Raw genomic sequence first — 16548 nt, 5'->3', positions numbered from 1 at the left:
ACCAAGTAAAACATTAACAAGATTGTTGCGTTCAAATGTCTATTAAGTACATCAATAGTAAAAATGTTGCGTTCAAGTGTTTACCAAGTAAAACATAAACGAGAGATGTGATGTTCATGCACGGTTCATTTTATGCACCAGTAAAAAAAACATGGTAACATTTTAGTATGGGGAACATATTCACCATTAATTAGTTGCTTATTAAAATGCAAATTAGTAACATATTGGCTCTTAACTAGTCATTATTAAGTAATTATTAATGCCTTATTCGGCATGGCCTTATTATAACCCTAACCCTCTAACCCTGACCCTACCAAATAACTCTGAATTAAGTCTTTATTACTTAGAATATGTTCCCCTAGTGTCCAAATAACTCTAAATTAAGTCTTTGTTACTTAAAAAAACACATAACTTTGTCTTGAATTTGAAAAAAAAAACCTAAAGAAGGGTTCGGTGAGAGTGCATATGAAACTGGTGGGGTTCGGTACCTCCAACAACGTTAAGAACCACTGGTCTAGCAATAAATGTTAGCATAGCAATGTTAGCATCTTGATGTTAGAATGTCAACATGTGAACGGCTAGCATACTTAAAAAATGGTGTCAAGTAACAAAATCCAAGATTATTAGGTTATAATGTATACGATTAGCTTAAATGGTAGCATAAAACATTAGCATAGTAATGTTATTATGTTAGTGTTAGCATGTGAACAGCTAAGAGGCTAACAACAACCTGGACATGTTGACCACATCAGTGGTGAGTAAATAATGTCCTCCATCAGCCTCCAAGGACGGTTTATTGCCGGCTCGCAAATTTTAACGGCGGCGAGTCGGCAGGCGGTCGATGCTCGAATAATTGAAACATTGTTTGTTCTGTAGGAGCAGGGAAAGGAATTGAACCTGCGCATTAATTCTGAGGTAAAGGGATGCAGAAAGGACACCTGGGAGGTCCAGAACAACACACTTCCGCCATCTTGGAGGTCCACGTAAAAACAGCACACTTCCGCCATCTTGGAGGTCCACGTAAGAACAACACACTTCCACCATCTTGGAGGTCCACGTCATAACAACACACTACTACAAAATGGAGGTAGTAAGCCGACTTAACACCTTTTTCACCAGCATAGCCACAACTCTTGTCAACAAGCTGTCCCACCACTCTGGTCGCTTTGGTGTAGAACACATTAAAGCCTTCTACAGAAAGCTAGGAGTATCCAACAACGATTTCAAATTAGAAATGGTCTCAGCTAACGAGGTGCTTAAAAAATTGAGCGCGCTCCACCCAAACAATGCCACCGGCTTTGACAATATCCCTTCCAGATTCTTCAGGGACTCTGCCACCACCATTGCCCCGATCATCACGCACATAATAAACCTCTCAATTACTCAAGGCCAAGTACCAAAAGATTTCAAGATAGCAAGAGTAACTCCCCTCTTTAAAAAAGGAAGCAAATTAGAACCTGGCAACTACCGACCTGTTTCTATTCTCAGTTCCATTTCGAAAGTAATGGAAAAAATAGTTTATGAACAGGTCGATAGTTACCTTGCCACTAATAAACTCATGTACAAATTCCAATCCGGCTTCAGAACTAACCACTCCACTGACACATGCCTTCTCTGTCTGACCGACCACATCAAACATGAGGTGGACGCGGGCAAATACTGCGGCATGGTCATGCTGGACCTTCAGAAGGCCTTTGACACCCTTAACCACGCTATACTGTTGGATAAGCTTAAAGCAATCAGATTTGATAAAACCTCATCGAACTGGATGCAATCTTACTTGGAGGGGAGGAAACAGGTGGTAGAGGTGAACGGCACTGTGTCACCCCCCTCTCAGTAAGCTGTGGAGTCCCCCAAGGCAGTATATTAGAGCCTTTACTGTTCCTAATATACATGAACGACTTGTCATCGGCATGCGACTGTGAATTGTTCCTGTTTGCGGATGACTCGGCCCTGCTGGTATCCAGCAAGGACAAGTCACAGGTGGAGAAAATCCTCAGTGCTGAGCTCTGTAGAACTTGCACCTGGCTCGCTGACAACAAGCTATCCATACACTTGGGTAAAACGGAATCCATCCTGTTTGGGTCCCACATCAACCTTAAGAAAGTCAGTGACTTCACTATTAAAGTGAGCGACATTGTTGTCACCAGGAAAGATGAGGTCACCTACCTAGGTTCCATTCTAGAGGCTAATCTTTCCTGTGATGAAATGGCAACCAAGGTAATCAAAAAGGTCAACCAACGAACGAGATTTCTCTATAGAATCGCCTCTCTGGTCAACAAAAGCACCATGAGGATTCTAGCGGAAACTCTCGTTCAACCCTTTTTCGATTACGCATGCACCTCCTGGTACCCCAGCACCTCCAAAACCCTCAAATCTAGACTTCAAACATCCCAGAACAAGCTAGTCAGGTTACTTCTAGACCTCCACCCCAGATCCCACCTCACTCCTACCCACTTCTCCAAAGTGGGCTGGCTCAGGGTGGAGGACAGAGTAAAACAACTTGCACTGAGCCTAGTCTATAAATCAGAATCAGAATCAGAATAGTTTTATTGCCATTGTTTGAGAACGGGTTCACAAACTAGGAATTTTTCTTGGTGCAATCGTGCAATATAAAACACATATAACACAGCTTTGCTAATAACAAGAGCTGTAACTGAGCTATCAGATCTTGTTATAGACTTAGAAGGAATTCAAAGGAGCTACTGTTAGGAGTTATTGTTCATGTGCCTGATGGCCGAGGGGAAAAAACTGTTCAGGTGGCGGGCGGTGTGGGTCTGGATGGACCGTAGTCTCCTGCCTGAGGGGAGAGGGGAGAATAGTTTGTGTCCAGGGTGAGAAGAGTCAGCTGTGATCCGACCCACACGCCTCCTGGTCCTGGAGGAGAACAAGTCCTGGAGGGATGGGAACTTGCAGCCAATCACCTTCTCAGCAGCATGTATGATGCATGTAAAATTCGCTACGCCTCCCTGACACCGAAGTACATGTTAAACTACTTCCTTAACGCCATAACCACAACACCAGGAGGAGCTCCACTAACCACGTTAAACCCAGATTCCGATCTAACAAAGGTCTAAACTCATTCTCTTTCTTTGCCACATCAATGTGGAATGCACTCCCAACAGGTGTAAAAGAAAGGGCATCTCTATCCTCCTTCAAAACCGCACTAAAAGAACACCTCCAGGCAACTTCAACCCTAGACTAACACCCTCCCTTCCTCATCATACCTCTTCGGATTGTAAATAATCAAATGTAGACACATTTTCTTATACTTTCTGATCTCTCTCTCTATGTCCACTACTTGCTGTACATATTTGCTGTACATATCCTACCAAGTCAGTCCTACACTGTTCCAATGTCCATTTCTCTGATGATACAATTGTTGATGACTGATGTGTTGATATCAACCAAACCTACACCCCCCCCCCCTCCCTCCCTCCATATCCCACACCCCGGATTGTAAATAATGTAAATAATTCAATGTATATACTCTGATGATTATCTTGTGTGATGACTGTATTATGATGATAGTATATATTTGATAGTATATATCTGTATCATGAATCAAGTTAAGTGGACCCCGACTTAAAGGCCTACTGAAATGAATTTTTTTTATTCAAACGGGGATAGCAGATCCATTATATGTGTCATACTTGATCATTTCGCGATATTGCCATATTTTTGCTGAAAGGATTTAGTAGAGAACATCGACGATAAAGTTCGCAACTTTTGGTCGCTGATAAACAAAAAACCTTGCCTGTACCGGAAGTAGCGTGACGTCGCAGGTTGAAAGGCTCCTCACATTTCCCTATTGTTTACACCAGCAGCGAGAGCGACTCGGACCGAGAAAGCGACGATTACCCCATTAATTTGAGCCAGGATGAAAGATTCGTGGATGAGGAACGTGAGAGTGAAGGACTAGAGTGCAGTGCAGGACGCATCTTTTTTCGCTCTGACCGTAACTTAGGTACAAGGGTTCATTGGATTCCACACTTTCTCCTTTTTCTATTGTGGATCACGGATTTGTATTTTAAACCACCTCGGATACTATATCCTCTTGAAAATGAGAGTCGAGAACGCGAAATGGACATTCACAGTGACTTTTATCTCCACGACAATACATCGGCGAAGCACTTTAGCTACGGAGCTAACGTGATAGCATCGGGCTTAACTGCAGATAGAAACAAAATAAATAAACCCCTGACTGGAAGGATAGACAGAAAATCAACAATACTATTAAACCATGGACCTGTAACTACACGGTTAATGCTTTCCAGCCTGGCGAAGCTTAACAATGCTGTTGCTAACGATGCCATTGAAGCTAACTTAGCAACGGGACCTCACAGAGCTATGCTAAAAACATTAGCTATCCACCTATGCCAGCCAGCCCTTATCTGCTCATCAACACCCGTGCTCACCTGCGTTCCAGCGATCGACGGAGCGACGAAGGACTTCACCCGATCATCCGTGCGGTCAGCGGCTAGCGTCGGATAGCGCGTCTGCTATCCAAGTCAAAGTCCTTCTGGTTGTGTTGCTACAGCCAGCCGCTAATACACCGATCCCACCTACAGCTTTCTTCTTTGCAGTCTTCATTGTTCATTAAAGGCCTACTGAAAGCCACTACTACCGACCACGCAGTCTGATAGTTTATATATCAATGATGAAATCTTAACATTGCAACACATGCCAATACGGCCGGGTTAACTTATAAAGTGCAATTTTAAATTTCCCGGGGAACTTCCGGTTCAAAACGCCTTTGGAGGATGACGTATGCGCGTGACGTTGCGAGGTCCACGGAAGTGTTTGGACACAATACACAGAGCTCTGTTTTCTTCGACAAAATTCCACAGTATTCTGGACATCTGTGTTGGTGAATCTTTTGCAATTTGTTTAATGAACAATGGAGGCTGCAAAGAAGAACGTTGTAGGTGGGATCGGTGTATTAGCGACTGGCTGTAGCAACACAACAAGGACTACTTCCCCTGATAGCAGACGCCTAGCCGATGCTAGCCGCCAAACCCACGGGTGAAGTCCTTCGTCGCGCGGTCGATCGCTGGAACGCAGGTGAGCACGGGTGTTGATGGGAAGATGAGGGCTGGCTGGCGTAGGTGGAGCGCTAATGTTTTTATCATAGCTCTGTGAGGTCCGGGTGCTAAGTTGCTAAGTTAGCCTTAGCGTCGTTAGCAACAGCATTGTTAAGCTTTACCAGGCTGAGAATTATTAACCGTGTATTTACATGTACATGGTTTAATAGTATTGTTGATCTTCTGTCTATCCTTCCAGTCAGGGGTTTATTTATTTTGTTTCTATCTGCATTTGAGAACGATGCTATCACGTTAGCTCAGTAGCTAAGTGTGTCACCGATGTATTGTCGTGGAGATAAAAGTCACTGTGAATGTCCATTTCGCATGCTTGACTCTCATTTTCAAGAGGATATAGTATCCGAGGTGGTTTAAAATACAAATCCGTGATCCACAATAGAAAAAGGAGAGAGTGTGGAATCCAATGAGCCAGCTTGTACCTAAGTTACGGTCAGAGCGAAAAAAGATACGTCTTTCACTGCATTCTAGTCCTTCACTCTAACGTTCCTCATCCACGAATCTTTCATCCTCGCTCAAATTAATGGGGTAATTGTCGCTTTGTCGCGCCGAATCTCTCTCGCTCCATTGTAAACAAAGGAAAATTGTGAGGAATATTACCTCCTGTGACGTCACGCTACTTCCGGTACAGGCAAGGCTTTTTTATCAGCGAGCAAAAGTTGCGAACTTTATCGTCGATTTTCTCTACTAAATCCTTTCAGCAAAAATATGGCAATATCGCAAAATGATCAAGTATGACACATAGAATGGATCTGCTATTCCCGTTTAAATTTTAAAAAATTCATTTCAGTAGGCCTTTAAACAAATTGCAAAAGATTCACCAACACAGATGTCCAGAATACTGTGGAATTTTGCGATGAAAACAGAGCTTTTTGTATTGGATACAATGTGACCGAATACTTCCGTTTCAACCATTGACGTCACGCGCATACGTCATCATACCTAGACATTTTCAACCGGAAGTTTCCCGGAAAATTTAAAATTGCACTTTATAAGTTAACCCGGCCGTATTGGCATGTGTTGCAATGTTAAGATTTCATCATTGATATATAAACTATCAGACTGCGTGGTCGCTAGTAGTGGCTTTCAGTGGGCCTTTAAACAACTTGAAAAACGTATACGGGTGCTACCATTTAGTGGTCAATTGTACGGAATATGTACTGTTCTGTGCAACCTACTAATAAAAGTTTCAATCAATCAATCAATCCTCTTATCCAGTAATGTGCTATCATGCTAACATTAGCATGCTAATGACTCATGCTTGCTTTTTAGCTAATGTTCTGCGTTTACACCTACAAATAGTGCATTTTTGTCTTTCCTCGTATCCGGTAACGTCTTTTAAGATAATATAGTATGTTTAAACCTACAAATCATGAATTTTGATACTTGGCGCTATCTTGGAAAGTTGCTAACATCTCTTATATTAGCGCGTTACGTCACGAAAGTCATTTTTGCCCGACATATGACCTTTAACGAGGTCATTTCACGCTTCACGTGCACAATTTCGATTTCCGCGCCACATAAATTTGTCAGCAAACGCGAGCGTTTGCCCGCTTTGTTGTGATATATCGCCGCTGTCCTCATGCGGTCCGTCGGTGCGTTCGAGCGCAGGCGCCAGCGCAGGACGACCCGGCGCGTGGACCCGGACGGACGAGGGTGAGGGTGCAACAGGCGAGCTAATGGAGGTCGCCGGCGTTTGCTCAGGCGTCCAAAGCGCCGGCGAGACGTCTGAGGACGTTCTTCTTGTCCCTGCCAGCGGGCGAGCGCCAACCCTGATGAGAAAAGCGACTTGAGGACAAAGTGCGAGCGGGAAAACACAGCCTTGTGTAGACAAACGCACGTTGGCGCTCCCCCTGGGATTTATGGACGAGAAGGAAATGATGAGTGTGCAGCCGAGCGAGGACAGAAGCTCTGCTGCTTGTTTATTAGTCTCTGCCCCGGGAGCTTGACTTCACATCAACTTGCTGCTTTCACTGACTGGTACTTGTCCACACACACACACACGTACACACACACACACACACGTTAGCATGCTAATATAGAAGAAGTTAACTTACATTTAAGATGGCGCCAAGTGTCGAAATGTATGATTTTGAGGTTTATACAGATGAATTTAGCAAAAATGCTAGCATAAAGTGTTAGCATGCAAATATGGAAATATTTAATTTACATTTAAGATGGCGCCAAGTATCAAAATCTGTGATTTTTATGTTCGTACAGATGAAATTAGCTAAAACGCTAGCATGAAACGTTAGCTTGCTAATACAGAAGAAGTTAACATACTTCCAAGATGGCGGGTGCTAAGTTTCAAAACCCAAGATATTTAGGTTTTAAAATACGGAAATAACTCAAATCTAGCACAAAACTTTAGCATGCTAATGTTAGCCTGCTAATATGGAAGATAACATGCTTCCAAGATGCCGCTGAGTATCAAAATCCATGATTTTTAGGTTTAGATATGGAAAATTAGCAAAAATGTTAGCATGCTAATGTTAGCATGATGACAGAAAAAGTTATCTTAATTATCAGATGGCGCCTAGCTTTTAAGGACGGGGGGGGGGGGGCTTAGCCCCCAGGAGATGCACAGGATGCGAGCGAACGTAGCCCACGAGCACAAAACTTCACTGGGTTTATATATATATATATATATATATATATATATATATATATATATATATATATATATATATATATATATATATATATATATATATATATATATATATATATATATATAAAGTTTTTCTTACATATATATAGAAATATATATATATATATATATATATATATATATATATATATATATATATATATATATATATATATATATATATATATATATATATATATATATATATATATATATATATATATATATATATATATATATATATATATATATATATATATATATATATATATATATATATATATATATATATTAGTGCTAACTAACGATTAATTTGATAATAGATTAATCTGTCAATTATTACTTCGATTAATAATCGGATAAAAGAGACAAACTACATTTCTATCCTTTCCGGTATTTTATTGGAAAAAAACAGCAGACTGGCACCATACTTATTTTGATTATTGTTTCTCAGCTGTTTGTACATGTTGCAGTTTATAAATAAAGGTTTATAAAAAATTTAAAAAATTAAAAAATTAAAAATATAAATTAAAAAAATTAATAATTGCCTCTGCGCATGCGCATAGCATAGATCCAACGAATCGATGACTAAATTAATCGCCAACTATTTTTATAATCGATTTTAATCGATTTAATCGATTAGTTGTTGCAGCCCTAATATATATATATATATATATATGAAAGACTTAAAGGTATACTAGAGGATGTTGTGGATCATGTTGACTATTGGTCCTCCTAATTGTCAATCATTCTGGTGATGTTACATGTTACGTAAGGACATTTATATATATATATATCAAATAAAACAAATGGTTTATCTATAAGCCATTTTTTATTTATTTATTTATTACAACGCCAAAATAGGCCTAACAACGCCAATGGTTGTAATTCTGTAGCACTTTGAGATTTGGAATCAAATGTAAAGTAGATTACAAATACAATCTATTATATATATATATATATATATATATATATATATATATATATATATATATATATATATATATATATATATATATATATATATATATATATATATATATATATATATATATATATATATATATATATATATATATATATATAAAGTCACCAGAATGATTGACAATTAGGAGGACCAATAGTCAACATGATCCACCCAGAAATAAATAAAACAAATGGCTTATCGATAAGCCATTTAAAAAAAAAAAAATGTTTATATTTATTTATATGTATCATTATTCTCCTACTCACCTTTCCAATAGAGGCCTCTCCCCTCTCACGTTCTGTGCTCCTCTGCCCTGACTCCTACAGGTCAATAGGGGTTGTGGATTGATTATTATTATTATTATTATCTACTGATGATAGTCATACGTGAATGAGCTCAGCTCCTGTTCTCCTCCATGTGTAAAGTGAGAAACACAGCTGATGCTCCTGAAGGAAGTAACCCCAAAGATAGCAAATGGTAAAAAAAAGAGTGCACATTTAACTTTATAAATAACCAGGACCTTCATGATGCATTTCAGGCTAACTATAGCTAACTAAGTAGCAGCATTGTTTTAGAGCGGTAATGTAACATTTGCCTGCAAAACAACAAATGTACGACGTGCACAGAGGTTGTCTATTGATTGATTGATTGATTGAAACTTTTATTAGTAGATTGCACAGTTCAGTACATATTCCGTACAATTGCCCACTTAATGGTAACACCCGAATAAGTGTTTCAACTTGTTTAAGTCGGGGTCCACGTAAATCAATTCATGTAGTGCATACTTGCCAACCCTCCCGTTTTTAGCGGGAGAATTCAGCGCCTCTCCCGACAACCTCCCGGCAGAGATTTTCTCCCGACAAACTCCCGGTATTCAGCCGGAGCTGGAGGCCACGCCCCCTCCAGCTCAATGCGGACCTGAGACTGAGTGGGGACAGCCTGTTCTCACGTCCGCTTTCCCACAATATAAACAGCTTGCCTGCCCAATGACGTCATAACATCTAGGGCTTTTAGAGAGTAGAGTGCACAACTGCGCACACAACAAGGAGACGAAGCAGAAGAACGAGGACATTACAGACATGGCGACGCTGTCGACGAGCAAGATGAAGAATTACGCTTGCAAGTTCTAAAACGAATGGAAACAAGAAGTTCATCCAGGACAGTTTGAAGGGGAAGGGGTATGTATGTTGCCTGTAAATTTTGTAGAACAGACTTCTCCATTGAACACGGTGGCCGAAATGATATACTCATCATGAACGGAGAGGTTAAACAGGACAATACTGCCATCTAATGGATAGCCACCGGAACACTGAAATTCAAGTATTTCTTTTATTTATATGTAAATAAAATAAATATATATTTATATATATATATAGCTAGAATTCACTGAAAGTCAAGTATTTCATATATATATATATATATATATATATATATATATATATATATATATATATATATATATATATATATATATATATATATATATATATATATATATATATATATATATATATATATATATATATATATATATATATATGAAATACTCGAGTTGGTGAATTCTAGCTGTAAATAACCACGCCCCCAACCACGCCCCCCGCCCCCCTAAAGCCCCCCTAAAATAGGCCTAACAACGCAAATGGCGCCAAGTATCAAAATCCATGATATTTAGGTCTAAACATACAAACTTAACTCAAACCTAGCATAAAACGTTAACATATAATGTTATCATGCTAATATAGACGAAGAAAACATACTTCCATATATATGTATATATATATAAATACATATATATATATATATATATATATATATACATGCGCACCTCCATCATGCCGGCTGATACCAGTGCGACGTCTCGTGATGGCCGTGTTTTATATCCAAGTATCTGCAGGTCCTTCTCCACCAATCAAGCGGCTAATGCGGTTGCGCTGCCCGCACGATGAGCTCATGGCCATAAAGCCGCTAAAGTCATTAAGCTAATAGAGCTTGATGGAATGGACCACCAGGGCCATAAAGAGCAGGACTCGTGCGCTCTGGGCTCCGTGACTCCGCCCCCTTTTGCCTTTGCACCGACCGCGCCCCTCCTTAAGAGCGAGCGGCAACAAAAATTATTTTATTAGGAAACCATTTGAGTTTCTATCAGGCTTCAAAATCGATAGTGGATCTAACATAATAGTGAGAGTCCAGTCCATAGTGGATCTAACATAATAGTGTGAGAGTCCAGTCCATAGTGGATCTAACATAATAGTGTGAGAGTCCAGTCCATAGTGGATCTAACATAATAGTGTGAGAGTCCAGTCCATAGTGGATCTAACATAATAGTGTGAGAGTCCAGTCCATAGTGGATCTAACATAATAGTGTGAGAGTCCAGTCCATAGTGGATCTAACATAATAGTGAGAGTCCAGTCCATAGTGGATCTAACATAATAGTGAGAGTCCAGTCCATAGTGGATCTAACATAATAGTGAGAGTCCAGTCCATAGTGGATCTAACATAATAGTGAGAGTCCAGTCCATAGTGGATCTAACATAATAGTGTGACAGTCCAGTCCATAGTGGATCTAACATAATAGTGTGACAGTCCAGTCCAATAATACTATGGGCCTGCTTACATTGCAGCAGGCCCATAATAATAATAAAATGGGCCTGCTTACATTTCAGCAGGCCCCTAATAATAATAATATGGGCCCGCTTACATTGCAGCAGGCCCATAATAATAATAAAATGGGCCTGCTGGCATTTCAGCAGGCCCATAATAATAATAATATGGGCCCGCTTACATTGCAGCAGGCCCATAATAATAATAAAATGGGCCTGCTGGCATTTCAGCAGGCCCATAATAATAATAATATGGGCCCGCTTACATTGCAGCAGGCCCATAATAATAATAATAATATGGGCCCGCTTACATTGCAGCAGGCCCATAATAATAATAACATGGGCCCGCTTACATTGCAGCAGGCCCATGATAATATTAATATGGGCCCGCTTGAATTGCAGCAGGTCCATAATAATAATAATATGGGCCCGCTTATATTGGCCCTAGTGTGGGAATGTGAGTGTGAATGTTGTCTGTCTATCTGTGTTGGCCCTGTGATGAGGTGGCGACTTGTCCAAGGTGTACACCGCCTTCCGCCCGATTGTAGCTGAGATAGGCTCCAGCGCCCCCCGCGACCCCCAAAGGATTAAGCGTTAGAATGGATGGGCCCGCTTACATTACAGCAGGCCCATAACAATAATAATATGGGCCTGCTTACATTGCAGCAGGCCCATAGTAATAATAATATGGGCCTGCTTGCATTACAGCAGGTCCATAATAATAATAATATGGGCCCTCTTACATTGCTGCAGGCCCATAATAATAATAATAATATCAATCAATCAATCAATCAATGTTTATTTATATAGCCCTAAATCACAAGTGTCTCAAAGGGCTGCACAAGCCACAACGACATCCTCGGTACAGAGCCCACATCCGTATGGGCCCGCTTGCATTGCAGCAGGCCAATAATAATAATAATATGGGCCCGCTTGCCCATAATTAAAACCCTATTACAGGTCAATGTGATGGTTTGAATTTGAGTTTTGTTTTGACTTTTGAGGCAGAAAAACATAATAATAATAGATTTTATTTGTAAAAAAAACCACTTTATATTGAGTAAACAATCTCAAAGTACTACAGTGTATTAAAAAAAATTAAAAATTAAAATTAAAAAAACAAAATTAAAAAAATATTTAAAAAAATAAAAATAAATAAATAAAAAGTTAATAAATAAATGAATAAAAATAAAAACTTGAACAGCCAAATAGCTAAAACTAGTATGCATATATCTAAAAAAATGCTTTTTTTTTTAAAAAAAAAAAGAAGGGCTTTTAAGCCTTTTTTATGTTTCATGTGACAGAAGTGCAAATTGTGCAACGTTTGCGTTGTATGTTGTGACAAAAGTACATGTTGTGTATTTGTTGACAATAAAAGGACAAACGTGTGGGAGGCTGTGATTGGCTGCAGCACCGACCAGTCAGAATGCACCGACTGTACCTGGTGTGGCGGCCGCGCTGTCAACATCCTCATCAGCCATCTTTCTGATAACCACACACTCTCACACACACACACACACACACACACACACGCACACACACAGCGTGCCCTGCTGGTGTGTGATTAGTGGCCGGAACAATTACTGCTATCGTGTCATCTTAACTAAAGAGGCGGATAAGGAGACAGACCGTCCCCTGGACCCCCGACACACTTATCAATGGCATCACCACACACACACACACACACACACACACACACACACACACACACACACACACACACACACATACGACGCCCTGTGTCCTCTTCCTACAGACATCAACATAATTGTGTGTCGTGACTACATCAATGCTTCCTTCTTAAACAAAAGATGTCAATAATACATTTCAATAAGTAGGAAAGTTGATGATAACCACAGAACAGGAAGTGGTACTCAATACGACTTCGGAAACGCAGTAACGAGGATTCTCTGTCTTGGCTGCTCAGTCCAATATGGCGACAACAAAAGCCAACTGCGATATATTAGCTGTGTTTAATGTGAAGAGACTCACCTCCCTAGCACAAACAAAAAACGATTTACTTATTTTTCCACTTTTTTTTTCCACTGGTACAACAGTTAATATGTTGAAAATAAAGACAATTTATTGCTGTGTTCATTTATTTTTACACTTGTATGACAGTTAATAATAATGAATGGCTTTGTTGACTTATTTGACAGTTAATCACCATAAAAAATAAGAGTAAATAATGTATTAAATTATGTTTTTTTTTAATTGTTTTTTTTTTTTTTTTTTAAGAAAATTATGTTTACGCTTAGATGATAATAATGTTCAAAATAAACGTTATTAATGGCTCTGTTAACTTATTTGACAGTTAATCACCATAAAAAATAAGAGTAAATAATGTATTAAATTATGTTTTTGTTTTTTTTATTGTATTTTGTTTTTTTTATTAAATTATGTTTACACTTGGATGACAGTTAATAATGTTCAAAATAAACGTTATTAATGGCTCTGTTAACTTATTTGACAGTTAATTACCATAAAAATAACGGTAAATAATGTATTAAATCATGTTTTTTTTAAATTATTTTTTAATTTTAATTGTTTTCAAATTAAAATATGTTTAAACTTGGATGACAGTTATTAATAATTAATGACTGTTGACTTATTTGACACTTAATCACCATAAAAAATAAGAGTAAATAATGTATTAAATAATGTTGTTGTTTTTCATTTTATTTTTTTTAAATTAAATTATGTTTACACTTGGATGACAGTTAATAATGTTCAAAATAAACGTTATTAATGGCTCTGTTAACTTATTTGACAGTTGATTACCATAAAAATAACGGTAAATAATGTATTAAATAATGGTTTTGTAAAATTATTTTTTAATTTTAATTGTTTTTAAATTAAAATATGTTTAAACTTGGATGACAGTTATTAATAATTAATGACTGTTGACTTATTTGACACTTAATCACCATAAAAAATAAGAGTAAATAATGTATTAAATTATGTTTTTTTTAATTGCATTTTTTTTTTAATTAAATTATGTTTACACTTGGATGACAGTTAATAATGTTCAAAATAAACATTATAATTGGCTCTGTTAACTTATTTGACAGTTAATTACCATAAAAATAACGGTAAATAATGTATTAAATATTATTATTTTTTATTATTTTTTAATTTTAATTGTTTTTCAATTAAAATATGTTTAAACTTGGATGACAGTTATTAATAATTAATGACTGTTGACTTATTTGACACTTAATCACCATAAAAAATAAGAGTAAATAATGTATTAAATTATGTTTTTTTTAATTGCATTTTTTTTTTAATTAAATTATGTTTACACTTGGATGACAGTTAATAATGTTCAAAATAAACGTTATTAATGGCACTGTTAACTTTTTGACAGTTAATCACCATAAAAATAACAGTAAATAATGTATTAAATAATGTTGTTTTTTTTGTTTGTTTTTTATAAATTATGTTTACACTTGGATGACAGTTAATAATGTTCAAAATAAACATTATAATTGGCTCTGTTAACTTATTCGACAGTTAATCACCATAAAAATAACGGTAAATAATGTATTAAATAAGGTTTTTTTTGTTTGTTTGTTTTTTTGTTTTTTTTTTAATTAAAATTTGTTGACACTTGAATGACAGTTAATAATAATGAATGGCTTTGTTGACTTATTTGACAGTTAATCACCATAAAAAATAAGAGTAAATAATGTATTAAATTATGTTTTTTTTAATTGTATTTTTTTTTTTTTTTTAAGAAAATTATTTTTACGCTTAGATGATAATAATGTTCAAAATAAACGTTATTAATGGGTCTGTTAACTTATTTGACAGTTAATCACCATAAAAAATAAAAGTAAATAATGTATTAAATTATGTTTTTTTGTTTTTGTTTTTGTTTTTAATTAAATTATGTTTACACTTGGATGACAGTTAATAATGTTCAAAATAAACGTTATTAATGGCTCTGTTAACTTCTTTGACAGTTAACCACCATAAAAATAACAGTAAATAATGTATTAAATAATATTATTTTTTTTGTTGTTTTTTTAATAAATTATGTTTACACTTGGATGACAGTTAATAATGTTCAAAATAAACGTTAATAATGGCTCTGTTAACTTATTTGACAATTAATCACCATAAAAATAAGAGTAAATAATGTATTAAATAATGTGTTTTTTTTGTTTGTTTGTTTTTTTTAAATAAATTATGTTTACACTTGGATGACAGTTAATAATGTTCAAAATAAACGTTATTATTGGCTCTGTTAACTTATTTGACAGTTAATCACCATAAAAATAACGGTAAATAATGTATTAAATAATGTTTTGTTTTTGTTTTGTTTTTTAATTAAAATTTGTTGACACTTGAATGACAGTTAATAATAATTAATGACTGTTGACTTATTCGACAGTTAATCACCATAAAAAATAAGAGTAAATAATGTATTAAATTATGTTTTTTTAATTGCATTTTTTAAAATTAAATTATGTTTACACTTGGATGACAGTTAATAATGTTCAAAATAAACGTTAATAGTGGCTCTGTTAGCTTATTTGACAGTTAATCACCATAAAAATAACAGTAAATAATGTATTAAATAATGTTTTTTAATTATTTTTGTATTATTATTTTTTTTTTATTAAATTATGTTTACACTTGGATGACAGTTAATAATACACAAATTATAACTATCTATATGTTACTTAATATTCATTTTATAAAATGTCTACACTTTTATGACAGTTAATAATGTTTAAAAACGGAATATAATTTATGTTTGTGTTCCCTTTTGTTTACACATTTTTTTGACAGTTAATAAGGTTTTTAAAAAATTTAATTAATTTATCGTTCACTTTTATTTAAATGTGGAAAAAAATATGTATATATATATACCTGTATATATTTTTTAACTATTTATTTCTGTGTTAATTAATTTTTACACGTATTTTTTTTCTTTTCGAGACTATTTCCGTTTTGAATTTTCCCAACGTCTCACTTTTCCTTCGCGCTCGCTTCTTTCTATAAGCCGCACTTCATCCTCAGTATATTCATCTTCAAAAAAATCGAGGTTGCGACGCCTCATTTGTTCAAAAACGTTGTCTACTGTGGCATTTCAAACTTCCCTTCACTTCTGCAGTTTGAAGGTTGGCGCAAATCCCTCCTTTATCTTCCGTGTGACCTTTGACCTCAGGTGTATTTACCCCGCATACTGTTTTTGTCTGTCTGCGGGAGATAACAGGAAACTC

Source organism: Entelurus aequoreus, linkage group LG02, assembly GCF_033978785.1.
Source record: "Entelurus aequoreus isolate RoL-2023_Sb linkage group LG02, RoL_Eaeq_v1.1, whole genome shotgun sequence".
NCBI classification, from domain to species: Eukaryota; Metazoa; Chordata; class Actinopteri; order Syngnathiformes; family Syngnathidae; genus Entelurus; species Entelurus aequoreus.
The sequence above is the reverse complement of the archived record's forward strand: the minus strand, read 5'-3'. Positions refer to the sequence as shown.